Genomic DNA, 21,698 nt, shown 5'->3' on the forward strand with positions numbered 1-21,698 from the left:
TGTAAAGTTAGGAAAACAATAAATTGAAATAAATTGCAAGCTTATTTGATTTTACTTTTACAAATATTCTTTCCACTGAAAATAAGAAACAATAACATTGTTTTGCATAAAAAATCTAATAACTATGCCAAAAACTAATGTTTCAAACGTAACTGAATCAGACTGATAAAAGTAGGAACTAGAAACGTGTACTATTTTGTGCCCTGTTGCATGCGGTGACACATTATAGATTGAACAAAATGGTGATTGCAGTTTACTGTACGTCAGTTCAACGTGCATTCTAAAGATTGTAAGCAAAAATTTCATAAGCTATGATGCAATTTTGTTTTGCCTACCGAATATCTTTAACTGAAAATGTGATATAAATTAATTAAACAGGTACTCTATTCGAATTAGTCAAACATTGGCAAAATATTACTTTAGCTATATTCATTTTCATTTCTTTTAGTTCGGCTGCGACCAAAGCTTAAAGCTTATTTGAATCATTCTTGAGTCCGCTTCCTTAGAAAACAATACTAGTGTCATACTATGTGACGGCATGGTCGTGACCCCAGTTGGGGTCGAACCCACGACCTCCGTCATTACAGGCCGATATCTTAACGACTGGACCACCGCTCCCAGTATCACTACATACATAAACTGAATCTTACAACACTAAAACTAATGTAAAGAGTTAATATCAATTTCTTCGGGTTCGTTAAATGAACAAAAATAACCGACAAAACACCTCCATTAATACATAATTATACATTCTAATGACCGTCATATGACCTTCATATGCCTTTCAGAAGGTAAGCAGTCATTTGTGGCACCGACGGAAAGGTACAAGCCGAAACAAATCGTCTTCCTCACAACCTGATCCAAAGCCCAACTTCATCCCCCACCCAAAATTATCCGTAACAGTGGATTGTGAAGTGATAAAAGCATAACCTATTTCATTAGCCTACAAAATGTGATACAAATATTTACATTCCCCTTCAGTCAAGTTAAGACTTTGCTCCTGACATTACTTGTTCAAATTGCTGACATAACTTTGATAAATGCTGTTCTTACCAACATTACTGATAAGTTTCTTACCATAATCCATAAGAATCTAATTTCAAAAGTCATATTTCTTTAGGCGTCCCTGTTCTACAATACAGTTTATCAAATAGAACATTCTGCAAGCATAAATACACTTCACTGTGCTTCACTGTGCTTATGCTTAAAGCCGATATAGAGTTAAAAACTTTAATTGAAACTGAAGTAATGTGAGCCAGTATTTCTTTAATATAATTCTTTTCTGTCATCTTTTCAAAACAGAAACGTGTACTGAAAGATTACAGTTTCTTCAACAAATTACACACATAGTCAACAGAAAAGACCATTAATCAATGAGCTTCGTTACCATTGTCCTGGTTTTACATGAATACTGTTAAATATAAAGCAGTAGTTACTGTAATCAATCCCGGCCATGATAAGTTTTTAATACATAAAATAGAATACATTCCTTGGATGCGTTTCAGTATAACTGAAAAGACAAATACATTCACAGAAATACGAATTCTGTGTGTTTCAAATCATTCTGGATAAAATCTTTGTACTGATTAATCAGGTATATAAAAAGCGGATCTTTTTTCATCTTGTTGTAATTTCATCAGAATGAAGAGAATAACGTGTACGTGTTTTTTTGCAATATTAGTTCTGCTATGACTGCGGACGGTCTTTGTAGCGCATACATTAATTCCGCAGAAATATTTTCACAATTTGTTGTTCACAATACTTTGGTACTTGACTGAAGCAGCCGTACTGGTACTGTAACAGTATAACATATCATTGGTCGGTAACGAAAACAAGAATACAGATTTGTATTACGTCTAACTTTTTGTTTGCTGCCAGCCTTCCTTAAATGGCCGGGCATGTTTTGTCCTCTTTTTCTACAAACAAAATCAGTATATAAATTTTAATTTTACGATCTACATATTCGTAAACAGCGGTAAACATTTACCTATTACCCGAGGTGTAACAATATTGTACCACATAAAAACCGGTATGTTGACTTTTTATCTTGCAAACAAACCAGGTTAGATACTGATAATTAAATGGATTGCTATAGTTAAGGTGTTTTAATATGTAGCAAAACTCTGTAATCTGGAAATATTTATTCATTGAAGGTTTCATCGCCGGTATCCTTTTTGGGGAGATCCATGCAGATTAAATACTTATCCATTTTCTCAAATAAAAAAGAGCAGATCAAAAATGTACTGAATCGTTTTAAGATATGTATTCACAGGTTTTATACTAAACATTACTAATAATCTATATACTCTTTCCCAAATGCAAACAAAGCCATATTTGATCACTTTAAGATATTTATTCACAGGGTGTCAGAATAATTTGTATATTTAATATATTGATAACGTAACACAAAAGCACAGATAGTGCTTGACTCCCTTTTCATGTTTTCATTGCTATAATTATTGTTAAACTGCTGTAAATAATAGAGTTTTGGTCATTTGTGCTGATTTGGGTTCATTATGTGGATAGCTGGACCCCAGCATCACACATTATGTCATATACAAAAATTAAAAGGAACCAGATACTTGAAAGAGCAAGTACTCGTTGTAAAACGCTATGTTTAAATTTGGACCAATCAGAAACAAGTTCTATTATAATAGCACGTCTGCTGGGGTATAAATAGATAGATAGATGACAGAGAGCTCATTCGGTATACAGCGATTGAAGAAGACACATCGAGGATTCAAGTATTAATTTATCCCAGTACCTTGAGAAGGAGGTTATTGCAACTACCCTGTCAGGGCGGATAAATTATTACAAAAGAAGACGTTTGAAGTTCATACACTAAAGAAGAGTTGCAGAATTTCAACAAGGTTTCGAGCTATAGGGCCAGCGCTATAGCAAATATAGGCTGAGCATCGGAAAGCTGAGACAGAGAACCAGAGTTTGGTTATCTACTGAGAGTAGGAGAGTTCCAGCTTATAGACGGTTCAGCGTTATTGGCGAAGTACAGCCAAGGCATCGGGGATATACCTATATGGTAGTTGAATGCTACATGTGATAGCATATAGGCGCTGAGCATCCAGGAGTCAGGGCAATTATATAGAGTTGCAACTTCAATTAAGAGGACAGAGGCCCAGCATCTATGCGATAGGACTCGTATGTTGTTGATTCAAAGACATTGCCTGACGGGAACTTCAACAAAAAAACCAGTCAAGTATAGAGTCACCAGCATATAGGAGTTTGGATCCCTGAAAATGTCTAGCTCATAATTGAAATCATTTACGAATCATTGGTACACGAATCATTTAGGCAAGGTAGCCAGAGGAAAATTCTATATACGAGATATTTGGTCTCACCAGCTTTACGTTTTAACAAAGGACATTCTATTTCGTTTGACAGCTAGTCTAAGACATAGTCAACTTAGCGATTGGACCCATTTCATTGTTCAAGATACTAAAGGCGTAGACACTTCCCTGGGTCTTATAACTCGAATCTTGACACAGGGTTTATACTAAACCTTACTATACACTATATTTATTGAATTAAAACAAAGCAGAACAATGGCATATTGAACAGTTTAAGTATCGTTATTCACAGGTCTGCTAAACCCGGGACTAGAAGGCATGGACGGTAGCTTGCCTTTTCACTAACGTCCATGAACAGGCTCGATCAAAAGCGAGCCTGCAGCATTTTCATTTTTGTCATGTTGGACGATTATCACAGCAGCGTTGTTTGTCATGTGTATGCCGTAAAATGCCATCCCAACTCAATTAGAGCTATTATATTTCGACCTCTTCAGATCTGTCAGCACGAAATTTATGTTGTGTTAATGTACTGTTTAAATTTTCAGCTTGAACATTTCGGCTTGGATGGTTCATATACTCCCGCTTTATTAGTATTGGGTATTGTTTAATCACCTCTTGCATACGGTGCCTGGTTTTTAGTCCCCTTCCGGTGGAACTCCAGAGGGTACTAAAGGAATGCTCCCCGTCCATCCGTCTGTCCGAGCTTACTTTGCATTCTTAGGCGGCTATAGGAACTATAGGTAACTGTACTTTTTCTTTGATGCCATTCATTCCGTAAGCTTTTATGTGGCTATTTTTCTTTACTTGGGCTAAAAGAACAATAGAGAGAACAAAAGAGTAGCAACATAAATACCCGTATGTAGGAACGTCCATTCGTCTGTCCGTCCGCAAATCTGGATCCTGCAATAACTAAAAAAGTATTCAAGCTGGGTTCATAAAACTTAGTATGTGTATAGAAGGCAATATGTATATTATGCACGTAAATGATTTATGCTTGTAGGTCAAAGGTAAAGGTCACTACTGAAGGTCTAGTAAAAATGGTTTCTGCTCCATACATTTTATATGCATTGATGGATTATCTTAGTGCTACACACAAACGGTCCCCATTATGAGACAATTTGTCAACGCATGCTCTATGCTTGTCGGTTAAAGATCAAGGTTACTGTTCAAGGTCAAGTAAAATTTTGTTTCTGCTCCATTACTTTTAATTGCATTGAAGGATTTTGTTAGTACTACACAGAAATGTTCCACATGATTAGACTATGTGTGGAGAACATTAGCCATGGCTGTCGGTTGAAGGTCAAGTAAATTATTTTTTCACCGGTATAGGGACATCTGTATTGCCACTGCAAGGCTCGGTCTCTTGGTAATTTTGTCTTTTTGGCAGTTTCTGTGAAATTTTCGACGTATGGTTTTCCACTTTTTTTTCTATTTTGTACTGAATAATAAAGGGTAAGGGTATATTTCCCGGAAGCACAGAACACCCTAAACACACTTATAGAGCCATTGAAAGTAATGGAAAGTAGGCCCGAAGCAAAAAGAAACCGTACTGAAAAAATAGACGACTGTGTCAAATAAACACAGTAATTTAATTATGCAAAATCAAAACAGTGGGGGGGGGGGGGGGGGGGGTAAGGGGTTCTAGAAAAACGGGTAAGGTTACTGAATAAACTACTTGAACAATAGAATCTTAACCATTTGAACTATCAGAATTTGATTTTTTTTAAATCACTCAAGACAGTTTTAAACACAACTAACTTAAAACTAAATTTCAATTATAAACTATTCAAAACGTTTAACGCCCTATATTTTGGAGATATGTTTCATAATTGTAACAGTACGTTACAAATTGAAACAAAAACAAATTTCCGAAGGGTAACGGTTCACTTAAGTTTTACAAGAACAAGTGATTTTATTACTTTTTATCACAATCATTGCCGAATATCAGGTCCCATTTCAGTGTCGCTTTACCTATACGGAATACATTATGAAACACTATACTTTTATATGTCATTTTTTTCAGTCTAAAAAGGAATATTATTCACTTAATCGTCTTTGTCTAAAATACAAACCAGTTTACTTTTTGCAACCTCTTAAAACATTAATTGTGCTACTATACCTATTTATCCATCAAATTATTGAATGGCACACAAATGCTAACACATTTTCTTTTCTCAATTAACACTTCTCAATTTTGTTTATTCATCCTAACGCAATAACTACCTTCTCAGTTCTATTGTAACAATCTGCCATGAAAATTCATATAAGCAAGGTTACTAAAAAATTAAGATATGTTGATTTTCATTCAAATATTGGTTGTAAAATATACTTCATATATAAATCCGTCTGATACTGAAATACCAAAACGACTGTTAAAACGAGAATAGCGGATACTGTGAAATCATTAAAATTCGTGGGGGATTAATTTTCGTGGATTTCGTGGTTGAGTCAATCCACGAAATTTAATCCCAACGAACAAGTGAAATTCCCATTCATTTTATGTTTAAAAGTTGAAATCAACAAATTCATATCCCCACGAAATTGCCATTCTGACCAAAACCACGAAATTTCATGCCCACGAAATTAAATGATTTTACAGTATTGCAGAGCCTCGTTACCGCATAAACTGATAATTATTTATACCGATAACGTTTTTAAAAAAGACACTACTTGTTATGTGTTGATTGCATTTACCATAGTCCTGGCTTTAATATACATTTCAAATATTTTAAAAGGAGGAGAAGTGACATAAGAAATGTGGTGTATATTCAAAATTGAATAAATGTCATTTTAGCAGCTCCTATGGTCAGTTAAAGGTCCGCTACTTAACATAGCAAACTCTCATTGCACAACATATTTCGAACAGCCTATAATGAAATTAGAAGAAGAAAAATGCTACCATGTTGCATTAAATGCATATTCTATTTTTTTTTTTTAATATTTAAGTTACGCCAACACCACATTCATCTGACGAATCTAACATTTGTAAGTTAATGTTAACATAGATTTCTATTTAATTAATTCATTCCATTTGGAAAACAATGAATCGTCATATTTCTACATACGTCTTGATTTCTTTCCTCAAAATAAGTTTGTTGAAGCTGGTTTATTTTGTATTCTGACAATCACATTAATCTGTGGGGAACTTTGAATTTTCTATCAATGTTTTGCACATACCTTTTAATAATAAATCAACCGAATCCTTCTTTCATTTCTGTATTACATATTTACGTAAGATAACTTTGGCCAGAGTGATGCTTTAGAACATAAAAATATAATCTAGACCGGTATAGGGGCATATATCATATAGAAGAAAAATCCTGTCTCTTTCAATCGCTCTTCTTGGAAATACCCCATAATGAAAATGTCAATTAAACATTTGTATCAAAATTCTGACAAGCAAATACCTATCACAAAATTCAGCCTGATAAGTATAAATATTACAGTTTGTTTTCATTTAGATGTCTATAAATATACTGCTTTAGAAACTTAATCTAGTTTTGATATAAGCCACCAATCATCTATCGGAGTTAGTACCAGTTACAAAAACTATAACGATCATTCTAAAATGACTCGATTTGATTTTCAGTTAAACAATGAAGAAAATCAAGCTCTGTATATTCTGCGATAAAACAAGGGTTGACGCGCGGACCGGTAAGAGAGCATTATGACGTCAAATTGCCGCATAACGTCCGATACATTACTCCTCGGGTAAATAATGTTTATTAAAATATGTCAATAAGCATGTCAGAATGAAAACAATCAGTGCCTTCTTGTGATTTATCGTGTAATTAACCACGGTTCATCGTTCAGATGCTTCAGTATTTAACCACTCGGGCTAACGCCCTCGTGGTTCAATTCCTACGCATCTACACTCTGGATAGTGGTAAATTATACAATAAACCACTCGAAGGCCTTGAATATTTGTTAAATGACAACTGGTAAAATTCATATAGGTCGAAAATATTTACAACTCAATTTTAGTTAATTTAAAACATGCTTTATATCATAATCCAGGAACACTGGTTAGGTTAACTGCCGGTCGTGACAGAACTAAAATCCTGTTGAAAAACGGCCCTAAACCCAAAACAAACAAACAAGCTTTCAAATGACGTTATTACAATCAGTGATGTGATTGCGTCATTTTAGCAACTTTCCTATTATATCTTCATTTACACATGGAATTCAGGTATTCATTACATTATTACATTTGTCAAAAGTACAAAATTGTAACGAAATATACAGTTTTACATTAGATTACATGATGTGATTAGTGAATGTTTTAACAACTTTAAAACGGCAATGCGAAATTTGTTTTAAAATGATGACCGATTCCACAAACATTTAATAGCATTCTTACTAATTTGAGAAACATTTGATCGTACCAAACATGCAAAATATTGTTTAAATTGCAAACCTTCATTGAATTCAGTGGTAAAATGCTGAAACTTAAAAAAACTGAAACTTTAAAAATTCTGTTATGATATTATTCCCTGTTTATGAGATGGGCGAAGTTTTCCCCAATAATAGAATTTCTTCAAACTTTGGATATTGAAGGACAATTATCTAAGACATAAAAATATGCAATACAAATCATAAGTCACCGGTATTGAAAAAAGGTAATCTGTCCTTGAAAACGGCAGATTTCAGACCTTCGGTCTCGGTCATAAACATTCCCGCGGGCTTCTGCAGACGTTATTACACAAAACAAACGTGTATGATCACTATTTTTGCATAAAAAGTCATTACATGTCGATTAAATGTATTGTTTTTATATGTGATGACTTTACGATTCCGGTACAATTTCAGTTACCATTCTGTTGGTCTTAGAAACGGTAAACATGTTTTAAATATCCATAATCAGGGCCCAGAAATCAACAACACTATCAAACATGAACTGAAGGTTTTAAGACGATTTTTTATCTGTCATTATTACAAACATGACATTATCCATAGTTTTACATATTACTTAAAAATTTGGTAAACAATCTCAAGAATAATAACTTTACATTCGAATTATTCTGAGTACGAACATATTTAGAGTACAGATGAGTACGATTACTTTTGACAAAATAATGAAGATGGCGTCATTGAAATCTCGTTTCATTTTGCCTGATATACCCGTCTGCCTATGTAAAAACAAGAACAAATCAAATAAATAAAATTCACGAGGTTCACTGTATTAATTGTACTTCATATACATGATATACATTTCTGTTGGCGTTTTGACTGAGTGTTGTTTCACTTGGTACATTATCTCGTCTTCTAGTTAAATACTAGGGTTTCGTTTTGTTTCTTGTTTTTGCAACTAAAAAGTTTTTTCATGTTTTTTCATACGAAGATAAAAGACGTGCAGAAGTTATGAAGGTTTATAGTAATCTCACTCGATCGTGTATGGATGTATTGAATTTTAACTTTTATTTTATTCGCCAAATGTGCTTTTCGTTTGCTGCTTGCAGGTGTTCAGCTCACAGAATAAAATCATCATAGACGTAACTGTAATAACCACAGCTACTTAATAGGTGAACTTAAAAAAGGCTACAAAGTCTACACAAAGACAAGTCCGTGGAAACTTGCATGCAGCAATGTACGTGTTCACTAACATGACGATCACTTCTAGAATTTTGCGAGCAATACTCAACTGATTCATAGCGCCTTTCCATATTTATTACTAGACAATGTTGTGTCTTTATCATGTGACAACCGTTTTCTTTGCTGCAGAATACATTCTAGCAGTGGAATCAGGGTACGCGTTCTACAAAAACAGTTCGTGAAAATAATTGACAACCAATGATCTATTAACTACATACTTCTTTAGGCATACGTTTGATCATAAACTTCCATCATTTCTATAACTCATGAGTGCAAATGTCTGTTCATCTGATCAACGATTTTAAGGCGATTTATTGTGACAACTTAACAACGGAACCATGTTAATGTCTACGATAAAATATTTTGCACAGACATTTTTACCAAGGGGAGAAATTTGATAGAAGAAGGGGAATAAAAAATATTTAGATGGGCTAGACGGGTAATATAGGAAATAATTCACCCAATATCTTGATCATTTATCACTCAAAAACATTTCGCAGTGCATTTGAATCTTGAATCACATGAATTGCAACTCATAGGAATTTTATATACCACTACGGTAGAACGTCATGATATTTATATATAGACTAGACAATAGTAGAATTAAGCTGTATATCTGACAAAGTAACAGAGAAAAATCAGTTCGCATCTGGGACATATTTCTGTTTATAATAATCATCTATTTATATTAATACCATAAAGTATAATCTTTCACTATCTGCACAGATTTAAAATTGTAAGCGTTTAATAATTACATGAAGCAACAGGGGTTGGGTCATCTGGTAAGCAAGTTGAATATCCCATAGAATAATCCAAGAAAATGTGCAGAGTAAATTTTATTTTGTACAGCGGTGTACGTGTAATTAAAGAAAACATTTAAATGCTACAATTTTATCATTCGTCTCTGTCTTGTTGGATACGATAACCAATACGATAAATGTTTAAACTGAATGTTTTCAATCTTATTTTTACCTTAAAGATTAGGTGCTTGGTGCTCTGACATCAGACAAATTGTTGGATATGTTGATGTACTCAGATTTAGAATATTTGTATGTTTAATTTTATATAATCTGGTATTTTGTAATTTATTTTAGAGCCTTTCCCTGCGGGGAAAGAATTTATTCACATTGTATTGTCTAAGTCGTTGCGAGGTTGGCATACCCAAAACGATTTTAAATAGCCAGTTTCCTTTTTTATAGGTTACTGAATTTTGAATGGCGGTTCCTTTATTTTCCATTTTTTTTCCATTTCGTATTATATGTAATGTATATTGTCTTGTATGTCGGTGGTATTACTTCCTTATTCCCTCCAGCTCCCCAGCTTACCCCTATTTTACGCCTCCCTCTCCTTATTACTATGCGTGAGGGTATGTACATGTACCCACCATATACTGGCTGTAGCTCCAAATTGGTGTTCTCGCAATCGGTCGCCCGTGATGGTGTCTCACTGTGTTCCTTTTTGTTCTTTTTGTCCTGCTTGTTTTTTTTTTCTTTGTTTATGAGTGTGTGAGAGCTCGAGAGTGTATGTTTACGTATGCTTACACTACTGTCGGTTGTGGTCTCGGGAGGCTGCGTTTTTGAGCGTGGATTTTCCTGTTGAATACTCATCCTTGCTTTTTCCCCCACCCATTTTATTTATCCAATACCTATTTTTATATTTTCCATATCATTAAAATGTGTTTGAACTCTTTAAGTCAGTGTTCACTTCTAGCAGTTAACACAATGCCCAACTTTATAGAGCTGCCACACTGAAATATCACGCCATAGACACGTAACATGATACCCTACCTGTCACATTATATGAACACCGGGCTGATCAGTCGAAGCACTATTCTCTTAATGCAGAGAGCCAAGTGAAGAAGCTACTAGTACCATTTATTAACGTCTTTAGTATGATACGGCCAGGGATCGAACCAACGTCCTCCCGCACTTGAAGCGGGCGCTCTACAACTATACTTCCGGGGCGGTTACAGATAAGAAAAAAGTCATCATATGTCAACGGAAACATAACGGTCTTTCTGATATAAAAATGATAACTATAATTCTAAAAGAAATGACTTAAAATATGCTTGAACATTGCAGATCTCTTAAAACATGGGCACATATCTAAATGCACACTGACTTATACATTTTATTGGACCATGAATTAGACAATACATTTATTCACAATTGAAACAACTTTCATTAAAATCAACATTGTAGTACATTTTTTCACGAAAATGTCATAAAAATTGTGATTTTCCCATGGATTCTCATTTTAAAAAATTGCGCTGTGTTCGAAACTTTTCTATTCAGTCTAGCAAAAAAATCATGTACACGGAGCACTTATGTTTAATTTGGCACATTTTCGAATTACATTCTGAATTTTGAAAAATCAAAGGTTAATCACATTACTTTGCTGAAGAAAAATGATCCGACAAGCGGACCTACCTTAAGGTGTCATTACGAAACGACAAAAAAGTCTTGAAGGTCCACAGTGCAACATCACAATTACTTTGTTTGGCATGCAAGATATAGGATGATCAAACTCATTCGCTAGAACACGTAAATTTTAGATAACATCATTATTGTATGAAAACTTTTAGAAGCAATAATAAAATTTAGTAAATTATTTATAAGTGGTCGACTGGTGATGTTTGTAATAAGATCATCGTAAACTTGTAACCAAGCTCGTTCAAAACCCCTGTAACACAAATAACTTAATATAAAAAGAACGCTTTTAATAAAGACTTTGTATTTTAGTGAGTTTTATGTAACATATAAGTCGCATATAAGAAACAAGGATTAACGTATATGTAAAACATAAAACAGACGTGTTTAGGGATGCTATATACAAAAACCGTAAAACATGGTCACGGCAGTTTTGATCTATCAATTTTGCTTTTTAAATTTAGAATTAAGTCTTGTAAAGTGAACCATCTACATAGAAACACTCATCTACTTAGTAACTGCAAATAGTATATAGTGTTCTTGGGTGATTTATTTGAACTATTTTATTGATATTTATATCCTGAACACTTAAGTCGCTGTGTTAAACTTAGAGCGATTCGCATTTTTAAATTATATGTACTTGAGTGTTTTTTTATTATTCCAAATAAAGTCGTTTGTAAGACTTTATAGTATGTTGATATATCTTCCTGTCTTCCTCTTGATTTTGTTTCATAACCGATTTTAGAGACAATATAACATTTCAATAGAATCTAAGTGATGAATGTACTTTTTATGTTTATTGCAAAATACCTGGCGCTTGTCATGCTTTACAGTTTTTTGCAATTTGTATATTAGATATTTACATTTTTCATTTAAACAGCATTGAAGCAGTTCCAATTAAAATGGGATAAAGATTATGTTAAAATATTAATGCGGATTTGAGCATATTTTGCTTAATTATTTAGGCGGGATATGATCATTGTAATGTTCATATTTCTTTATTATTTGTCCAGTTAAGAAAAGAGCCCCTCATAATACACCCGAGGTTTTAGATCAGAGTAGGAATTAAAAAATAATGAGTGTTGTTTTGGGTGTGTGTGTTGGAGGTGAGGGGCGTTATATGGCGATGGGTTGGGGTTGGGTGTTTTTATCCAGCACATTATCTGATTTCCACCTAGCTATATTCCTTTACTTTATGTTCACCTATTTATTCCTAAGTTTCAGTTCAATACATTATAGTGTAGACACGATATATGAAGGTTATATTTGATATTTGAGCTCAATTTGTGACCTTGACCTTTCACTATCGATCAGGATCATGCGCTCTGCAAGTCAACTCATCACCATCTATATATATGCCATGTTTGCGGTCAATAACACGAATGGTTAATATGTTGTGCTCTTGTAACAAAATAAGGGGTACATATTTGTACCTCTGAGCTCCATTTGTTTACATGAACGTCAACTTTCCGAACAGGTCATGCACTTAACATATTCATATTGACTCATCACCAACTACCTATATGCCGAGTTTGCTGTTAATACAATGTACCTTGGATGGTGATCACGTTATGCTTCAGACACGAAATATGGCAGACATATTTCACCTTTGCGTTCGTTTGTGGCATTGACCTTTCACCTACCGACCTAATTTATAAATGCCTTCTCATCACCACCTACCTATATACTAAGTTTAAAGTGAATACATAAAATGGCTATTAGATTATATTCCTGACACGACATATGATGGACACATTTTAAACTTTTATCTCAGTTTATACATTAACCTTTCACCTACCGATTTGATTTATGCGCCTTACATACCTATATGCAACATTTGAAGTGAGTACCTTGACTGGTTATTAAACTATGGTCCGGACATGAGATATGACAAACAGAGGGACGGATGTACGGACGTTCTTACGAGTGGACATTTATTGGGTATTTCATTTAATACAAAGTACATAAACAAGCTATAGGATGTACCTCGAAAGCAATAAAGAATTAATACAATTTACCAGTAGCTATTGTCCACAGTACCTAAAAATGTACTTTCGTTTGGTTGGACAGACAGACTGGCGGACTTACAAACGCACGCGCCATCACGTAAAACGTTCTTGTCTCCTAAACGGGCATATAAAAATATTCTGTTCGAAGCTTCCTCATGCATGTGACTAAATGACGTGGTTAATGTTTTATTATGACAAAACCACTAAAACGTGACGAATTGTATCTTCTGATACAAATTTGCACGTATTTATCCATAAATATTTACAATTTATTTTTACCATACATGCAAAGTTTAGTAAACAAGATATTGTTAAATGTGGACGTATTTCAAAAGGCGTTTATTTTGATTATTTTTTTTTTTGAAAAATATGCAGAGTTAATAAGAGATGAATAAAGAAGTGGTTAAAAATGCGAATCCGTCGTAAACGCTATCGTGCAAAAATTTTCAAGCGTTAAGTTTTGAAATATTTTAAACATTGGCTTTTTTCAGATTAAAGTGAAATAACACGTAAATAAGGTCAGAAAAACACATCAAGATAATAATAGGTTTACTGTCCTATTACGGCAAGTCATAGAAGATATATTCAACCAGAATTAAGTTTAGAAAGATAGTTACATGATATTCTATTTATCCTTACTTTTCATTCAATATCTTTTAGAATCATTTTTGAGCCTACCGTCTTGATAACTTAAAATAAGTTCATCTCTCGGGGGAATGCACCTTCAGTAAAGATACAGTAGATTGCTCGAAATTGCAAGTTGGAAACCTAAAACAAAGGTTTGACTACTGTCCAAAATATGAAAAGAATGCAAATATTTTCATTTTAATTTTGATGTGTAATCGATATTGTTGTTTATCGACCTATTTCACATCCACACACATTCGGATAGGCTGTATGTTGATTGTTAACATAATTCCAATCTTACTGACAGTGTAAACAGTTAGATGGATCGTGGTCAAACTAGGGCAAAGTGGTAAGACAAACAAGAACAACTTCTGACATAGACATTATCTGTTGATAATCTCTAAAAAAAAACATGTATTGAGGTTGACCAAACCAGTCAATGACAAATTGATAACTATTCAAAATTACCATTTTAGCAATCTTGGAGTAAAGCTTTGCTTACTTGCACGTGGCGTTGTTATATTTTCTGGTCCATCGGGATCATAGAGTCCATTCAATAGATGTGTAATAAAGTTCCGCTTAAGCCGGTGCTAGGGGTGCGTGAGAGGTGTTGCACATTTCATGACCTCTTATGAACAGACTAAATCAAACCAAGTTTGCTATTATTCTGCTTGGTTGCATTATTTGCTTCCAAAGGATCTTTTTACAGATTTTATTTGCTTCCAAGAAATATTAAAAGGTATTTGTAAGAATATACATGACATTTACTTTGTTCGCAATAAATTGATAAATTCGGCATTTAGTATTTAAATATATTTTAAACTTATCACTGTAAAACAATCAACTATTAGATAAGATGTAAGACAACAGCATATTATAAGTTATATTTGAAAGAAAATGTATTTTTTAATTTATAGAAAATTTTTGCTTTATTTTGTTTTAAGCTTCAAACTCATTTCGTGTGTTCTTAAAAAGTCATTAAAATGGGTCAAAAAAGCGGGATACAAGTTGACACCTTAAACACTGCAGTGTTGCCTATCTCATATATTCAGACAAGGTGAACGCATATCTAAGCATTACACAAAATGAAAAAAGATATTGGCCTAATGCCTCAAACATGTGACAGATCATACACCTGACTAAAATTCAGCATATACCGGATATACTGTAAATGGAATATGAAAATAAAATTACAAAATTCAGATTATGTTGGAAAACAACATATCTGTACATTGATCTATCTTTATCGAGACTGTGTATATCAAGCACGGTACTAAAAAATGATAACTGATGGATAGCAGAAACATTTTGAAGTTCACAGTCTTCATTCGGCGAAATCGGACATTCCTTAAGGAAAGTTGCTTTTCATATCTTGATTAAAAGCTCGTAGACACTATTCACATATCAAAGTGAGCGTTGTTGATATGCATGAATGAAATATAAGATGTATTACAGCACAACCGTTTGTCACCACTCCTTCACTGTGGTTTTTGTTTTTTTATCTTTCTAACAGAAAAAGAGGTTTAATGTATTTGTCTATCGCATACGTGCATCCTGTTTTGAAGATCAGTGAATGTATGGTGGCCCGTTCAGCCATGTCTTTCTGTCATGTTGGTGCCCCCGTCAGAACGACAACCCAACAGCACGAAAAATCATTACTGTCGTGTTGTAGGTTGTGTTGGCGACACGACAAAAGTAGGCCGACCACGAGACATTTTGTAATGTTGTTCTATCGTGGTTGCGGCAGGCCACAACACGACAACACGAATACACGACAAGAAGCATTCTGTCGCGCTCTCGGACTTGGGGTAGAGGCAAAACGATGGCACGACAAATTATTTTGTCGTTGCTTTGACATGCGCAATTAAATTACATATATGTAGTTTCAAGTAATGGAGGTAAATCAGAGCACACGTCACTTAGAACATTACTGAATTAAATATCTTTTTTATTTATTGTAATGCGGTAGACAAAGAACGCTATTTTCTATGGATATCAGGGTGATATTTAAACGGCCACATAGGACCTTCTATGCATGACAGCTGAAAGGCGAAACTGCAATAAAATAATTTGTTTTGTCCTCTTTTGTACGACAAAGTCACTTTGCAAGCACGAGAGCACGGCAAAATAGGGCGCCAACACGACAGAAAAGTTTTCATTTCGTCGTCCTACTTTTATCTTGCCCTCGTCATGATGGGGGCGCCAGCAAGACATAAATGATTCATTGGGTTGTCGTGTCTCGTGTCCTCGTGCAAGCGGGGGCACCAAAACCAAAAAGAGCACGATATGGTAGAAACTAGCTACCATAGTTTATAAAATGTTATGAGGCCAATAAAATTGTTACTATTTTGTTTACGTTGTAAAATAGACGGAAATATAAAACTGTTGTGAATGGCTGAACCATACAATGCGTTAAACCGCATGTTTCCTAGAATTATAAAGTAAACATTTAACAAGTGTATGTAAGGCTTATTGAATAACGTATTGTTCAACAGATATGCAGCAAACTTGGCAGACGCAAAATTGCTAAATTACATTTTCTTCGTGTTTAGATACTTGTTCGATAAGGTATGTATTGTAACCTTATTACTTTGATGTTTTAAAGTGTATGATATTTCGTACATATTATGTTATTGTTTTATCTTCACAGATCATCCAGGCTATAATTATAATGCATCGGTAGTCATAGTATGTGTCATTTTTGTAGTGTATTAAATAACGATAGTTCAGGTAACAACAAACGGTTGATGAAATCTTATTTACTACAGTCTTCAAAGGTTTGTATACTTTATATCGATTGTAGAAAGTATACAACTTTGGGAAAGCATTTTAATCTCTAAATCTCTAAACAAAACTTTAATCAAACCGAGCCTGCAACATTTCCGTTTTTGTTGTGTTGAGCGACCTGTGGAGTTTCCACATTTTTTATTTAAAAACTCATCACGGTGCCTAAGACTACAAAAGGACATAGACAATTAAATTAAATGTAAAATTAATAAAAAGATGCAAACCTGTGAGGAGTTTAACATGTACAATTTCATCAAATGTCTGTTGTCACTTTAAACAACGATGACAGCTTATTATTAATTATTTAATTATTTTCTATCTATTTTTTATATTTCTTTATATATTGAGCTAGTGTTCCATTAGACCGCCGAAAGACTATTTCAGATAATACTTTCTCAATGCCTGACGCTTCAGAAAGCACTCATTTAAAATATCCTACTTAATCAAGATAATTAAAAGTGGACTATAATGTCAGTATATATAAAATTACGTTATGTCAACGGTGTATGGGATTTTTATCTGTAAGCAACAAACTGTATCAAACTATACTATTGCCCACCAATAGAAGTACCGGAAGGTCATTTGTCATACACATTTAAATTGTTGAAATTTAATAAAATTGCCTACATATTGTATGTCAGATTTCGTGAAAAAAAATCTTGTACTTTTTACTTTATTATGGAATCTAATAATTGCAGGAGAGCAAAATAAAAAGATGTGCACATTCTCCGGATCGCCATATTATCAATGTATCAAGCTTAATGAAGAAAATTATCCTGTTCATTTTAAGTTTTGACAAAATCTATCATTTTTGACTGACAAAATAACAGATTTCATTGATTTCATGGAATAATGTTTACAGTAGCCTTTCTGGCGTGTTGGCGTATTAGAGGAACGCCAACACGTGTGATGTGAATGACAGCTGATGGCGCCAATACGACTTTTACGGTAAGGCCAGCCTTCAAACTAAACCACATGTGACCACAATGTTGGTTTTGCTCATATATTCTAGGGGCGAAGATTTACACTTAAGGCATATTTGTGACTGTGGCAGTTGCGAAAGCAGCTTGCAATATGTTTGTAAGAGATATTTTATGCTAAACTGTGGCAAATATATAGCAATATATAAAGAGCTGATCTGTTTGAGATATGTCTACAGCCAAGCGTTAGTGAGAAATCTCATTTTCTGTCTCTCATTCTAATTTATTAACAGGTACTACGTCGAATGAGATTCATCGCTATCGGCGACTTGAAGTAGACTTAAAATCAAAATTCACAAACAGGATGAAGTCGCTATTTATTGTAGAAAAAATCACAAATAATCTGTGTAGAGCTACATATGTAGTATAATGTTATATTTGTTTCGAGACAATTGAAAATTGTATATAATATGTGTTCTGCTATTTTCGTCATTTTCTATTGCATTTGGGATTTGATAATCTTTAAGGCATTTCTTCTTTTCACAGTCGGCAGCCATGGCGTTAAATGTGTGCATTTTGTTAGTAAGTATTGTTCTTCTGACAGTCTGTGGACTTCCGATAGCACTTGCCCGCGGTGGTTCACATTGCTGGGCGGTACCTTTCTATATCTATGGACCCGAATGCAGGTATAAATATTTAATGATTCCTCTTACGTGCAAACATTTACAGTTTTTTCGAAACTTTCAAAAACAAACGCTTTATTCAAATTAAAATCGTATCTATAATCATAGGGCAGGAAATTATATAATTAAGAATATGAGTGATACGTTCAGAGATAAAAATGTTCTCTCAGTTTTTCGAATATTTCTGCTATTGGAATCAGCATTGACTCAAGGCTGAAATATGCGCATGAATACAAAAATGATAAAATGGGTTTATCAATGAATAACGTCTCATTTAAACCAATCAAATTGCTTGAATTAATAAATACTGTATGACCCTAGGCTCGTTAACAGTTTTGTGACAAAATATTTTGAAATTGTCTAACACATGATCATAAAACTCTAAAAACAATCTTACGTAATAAAAGTGTGTCCAATTTGTATTGTAAACTTATTTGCATCCAAACGTACATGAAAGCAATATACTTACATGTATTCTTGCATAAAAACTACTTTTTTCACTGGATCCGCCCATGTATTAACGGGAGAAAAATCGTGTGCAAAAAAGGCAATTCACGTGCTGTTAATACCCGATTTTTATTTTTGAAATGCTTTCCCAGGGACGTATATGTAATTCTGCGCAGATTGACATCTGGTATCTGCGTCTTTTTTCTTTCATAAAAACCTCTTCTTGAAGCATTAAAGGTGCAATCTAAACCATAGAATGTTTACTGTATCAGTAACTAACGCCAAATGCGCTGCCCCCAACATTGTACATCGTACTCGTTTCTTCCCTTGTTTACTCCCCTTTTAGAACTCTGCGTCAATTCAGATTTTGTAGACAACCGTGAATGTTAAAGAATCCCGTGTTTACCTGAGCGATTCTTTGTTTTTAGGTATCATATTTATGATTTTGGTAAGTATAAGTCAGTATGTTTTTATCTCATTTCTCGAAGAATTTATATAAACAGCTTTGAAACTTGACACTATGTTCGTACTCATCCGTACTCCAACTGCGTGGCCGTACTCAATATAACTCGAATGTAAAGTTATTATTCTTGAAATTGAGATCGAGTCCACCAAACTGTGAAATGATATGAACAATTATTGGTAATTTTATGTTTGTAATAATGAGAGATAAAAAATCACTTAAATACCTTCAGGATGTGCTTTTGATAGTGTTGTTTATTTCCGGGCCCTGGATACGGATATTTAAAACATGTTTACCGTTTCCAAGAACAACTGGAATGGTAAATAAAAAATGTACCGGAATCGTCAAGTCATCACGTATGAAAACAATACATAAATCGTCGTGAAATTTTTTTTTTTGCAAGAATAGCGACAATACACGTTTGTTTTGTGTATTAACGTCTGCAGAAGCCCGTGGGATATGTTTGTGACCAAGACCGAACAACAACCCCGCGGGCTTCTGCAGACGTTAACACACAAAAAACGTGTATTATCCCTACATTGACATGTAATCGTCATGAGTAAATCTCAAAGGCGTATCAATAATAAAATCTTCAATATTAAAAAAATATATATTGGTTACTTGGAACTATGAAAAGTTTTAACGATCTGAAGCTTTATGTTTTACGTTTCTCTTATTCCTAACTATTTCATATAAAATATATATATAGTTCTCAGTGTGTAGATTTCAGAATAATTTAGTAATAACTTTAGCTACAACTTCTGAGAATACAATGACAAAAGTATCACTACAGCCTTAAGAAGATTAGAAATAACCTGCCTTTAATCTGGTGTGCTGTTTTCAGATCTGACACATCTATATTTGGAAGACCCGGTCACAAAATTCGGTATTCAGTCAGCGTAAGCGGGAGCACACAAATATGTTGCAAAGGATTCCATTGTAAAGGTATAAACTGCAAGCTGTACAATGTCGGATGTGGCCACGGCAGTTGGAGTACCCGCAGTTTGACCTGGGGCAATAATTATGCTACACCAATAATGAAATGTAGAGGCAATCCTTTGGGATCTGGATACTCATTTACGCACTAACAGCTGCATTATACAAACATACAATAACTATTTCAATACTTGTAAATGATAAACTTGACTAATTACTGCTATGGATGCGTTTGAAGAATCATTTCTTATTAATTCGTTGTGTATTTGTCTTACAAAACAGTCCAAGTTACTTCATCACGGACAGGAATCCGAACCTGATTAAAACCACCGACCACCTTATTTAAGCAAGCCGAATGACGTCCTCTCATGAAAGAATTCTACAAACCAAGCGAGGTTTCGAACCCACAAGGAGTGGGACAAGTGATTCAGAGTCAGTGGTTTTAACCACTTTGACACAGATGCCCCTGCTTACTGAGACATATCAAAGAAATCCAGATTTTCATTTGATTTAACTTCATTTAAAAACATATTCTACATCAATGGGAGACAATTTTAAAAGCTAAATATACAAATCAAAGTTTACTAGTTCAACAATAAGATGCCTTGTGGTATTTAACAACAGTTTCTGAAAAAGTAACACTTACTGTTATTTGGATATGGAGTGTCACAATAACGGTTACCATTTAAAATGTACAGGACCACCGCAACAAACATCACTTCTAGAATACGATCAAGAGTTTTGAATAATGTACCAACTTGTTCATTGCTCAGAAAAAACGACTAAATATATAAAGAAAATCATAGAAACTCAACACGTGCACATTCTCCGATTGAGAATATAATAATTTACCTATTTTATTGAAAAATAAATAAAATTTTATTTCCATAAACAAAATCGGTAGCTCATTGACAGCCTGATCATAACGCTTTATATAACATGCTTAGATATTGAATATCTGATACCCGTTTCACGTACTTTATATGGCTAGTCAATAGATCAGCCATTTATTTTTCCTGGTAGTCTATCTATTAAGTATTTTTTTGATTTACTGTTCACCTTCAATGGCTAGTTTTGAAGCATTATACTACTCTTCGGTATATTTAAGAATTTGTTTCAGTGTCTGTTGCACTGTGTCAGTTCTGATTTGGACTATTTCAACTGATGGTATGTCATCAATAATAATCAATATTTACATTTAGAAAATCGAGATTAAATGCGTAAAACATAACATTGCCTTTATATAAAGATTTTGTAAATGACCTTTGATAAATGCTAAAATGGTACACATAGCACAGGGATGATTAATAAAAACGTTACATTCACACTTATCCTTTCCAAAAACATTATTTATTTTATTGTTATCCTGTTAATATCCGCGTGGCATCTCTACATGCCCAATTTGTCGAACTGTAACTGTTACACGTCTAGTCCATTTACACATAGGGCCAACTCGTTCTACTTTTGCGGCGTACGCCGTTTCGCCGCGGCCAACCGGCT

General features: G+C 34.0%; 1 long non-coding RNA gene across 1 annotated transcript; it reads left to right on the plus strand.

Annotated features, from left to right (window-relative positions):
• The first annotated feature begins 16,372 nt into the window (after positions 1 to 16,372).
• Positions 16,373 to 21,429, plus strand: LOC123527863 (uncharacterized). Its single transcript, XR_006681826.2, has 3 exons — positions 16,373 to 16,530; positions 18,216 to 18,355; positions 20,107 to 21,429. It is a non-coding gene; the product is annotated as an uncharacterized LOC123527863 (long non-coding RNA).
• Positions 21,430 to 21,698: the final 269 nt, after the last annotated feature.

The sequence above is a fragment of the Mercenaria mercenaria genome, chromosome 14 (assembly GCF_021730395.1).
Source record: "Mercenaria mercenaria strain notata chromosome 14, MADL_Memer_1, whole genome shotgun sequence".
Taxonomy (NCBI): Eukaryota; Metazoa; Mollusca; class Bivalvia; order Venerida; family Veneridae; genus Mercenaria; species Mercenaria mercenaria.